The sequence below is a fragment of the Aplysia californica genome, unplaced genomic scaffold (assembly GCF_000002075.1).
Source record: "Aplysia californica isolate F4 #8 unplaced genomic scaffold, AplCal3.0 scaffold00183, whole genome shotgun sequence".
NCBI classification, from domain to species: Eukaryota; Metazoa; Mollusca; class Gastropoda; order Aplysiida; family Aplysiidae; genus Aplysia; species Aplysia californica.
In genome coordinates, this window is record NW_004797453.1 from 109,584 (window position 1) to 111,111 (window position 1,528).

The 1,528-nt window shown below is 45.3% G+C and overlaps 1 protein-coding gene across 2 annotated transcripts in view; it reads left to right on the top strand.

Moving 5' to 3' along the window:
• The first annotated feature begins 524 nt into the window (after positions 1 to 524).
• The window catches only part of LOC101846212, a 37,495-nt gene continuing 36,491 nt past the window's right edge, over positions 525 to 1,528 (top strand). Inside the window, exon 1 of one of the 2 annotated variants that reach the window (XM_013082593.1) lies at positions 525 to 926. The gene's annotated coding sequence lies outside the window, so the exon portion shown is untranslated. Of the gene's footprint in view, positions 927 to 1,002; positions 1,320 to 1,528 lie in introns of those variants that run through there. The other variant, XM_013082594.1, reaches the window with a different exon arrangement.

Genomic DNA, 1,528 nt, shown 5'->3' on the forward strand with positions numbered 1-1,528 from the left:
CTCTTCTATGTTCACAATTTCTTTCTCAATTTGCTAACCACGTCATGCAAGCATGGACCAGATTAGAATCACCGTGTATTTTACCGTTTGCTGGAGTTAGGTAAGATTAGGTCGCTGTTGAGTTGACCACCTGGCCGATCTCGCCCCAGGCATGACCTGTGGAAAATTCAAACCCTTTGACATCAGCTCTATCAGCAGTACGGATATATATCTGCTGAAGTCGCTCCCTACCCCCGCTTCGTCAACATTGACTCATTCAGTGTGTACCCCTTCTTTTCACCCCCCCTCCTTCGTCCCTTGTTTTCCCCCCTTTCCATCTCGGAGTTCACTCTTCAATTGACTCATGCGCCACAGGTAGGCAGAGTTACGATCATAAATTTCTAGGAGGGGGTCGGGCTTGTTAAGCGTTTCAGGGGCCCTGGACTCGCGACGGACCAACAATGAACGGTCAGAGCGTTGGCGGGTGTTTCGCGTGACTGCCCAGACGCCGACATCCCGCGAAGCCCACCAATCGCCAGTACTGAGCCATTCCGCTACTCTGAAGAACGGCGTGGGCTTCTCTTTATCGCTGTCTTTGACAAGCCAACGTGAAATAGACCAACCACCAAGTGGGACAGGTTTTTCAGTAACTTGTAAGTTTCTACGTTGATCCGAAAACGAGCTGACAAATATATTAGAGAAGAGGGGGGGCTCTGACTGAAATCTTGGCGGGAAAAAGGCAGGAGGGGGGGCTACAGACTTACCCACGCCCGTTCGCGTTATGGAGTTTAGTTTTCCGACCAAAGCGCAATTTACCAGCCGGAAAGTATTCAAACATGTGAGATGTGAAGGTTTAAACAGCAATCGACAATATGGGATTCTGAAAGTTCCCAAAACTGATGACGTCATGCTGCAATTGGATAGTCTGCGAACTGCAACAGGAACAGGTGAGATCTCCAAGTAGATAGACGTCATAACTGGACATTTTATTTCAGCCATAGACATGGATAGCACATTATTGTATTGTCTGTCTTTCCTGACGTAAACTCGCTCATTTCACTGTTGGAGAACATCGGCCGAGTAAACCGGTGTCCGACTGTTATCCTTAAAGGCTAATGGCAAGTGAACGGAAAATTTTATGGATTAACACAGCCCCTGTCACCATCTGGATACACTCACCATTCCGTTGCCACCATATGCCATCATCGTTGCGAATATTAAAAGTTCGATGCCTGTTTATGGCGACTCAGTGTAAAAATCTTTTCTTTTCCTGGGATATTGCAAATTGTCATCGTTGTAGGTACGAACCTGTGTGAGTTGCATGAACAACAAACTGTGAGGTAAATGTTCCAGAGGTCAACGTTTCTTTACTTAACAGACTTTCAAACAACACTGACACAGAATAAAAGCTTACCAAGAGCTTTTTAAAAACTAAATAGCTACCACTACTACTACTACTACAACTACTACTACTACTACTACTACTACTACTACTACTACTACTACTACTACTACTACTACTACTACTACTACTACTACTACTACTACT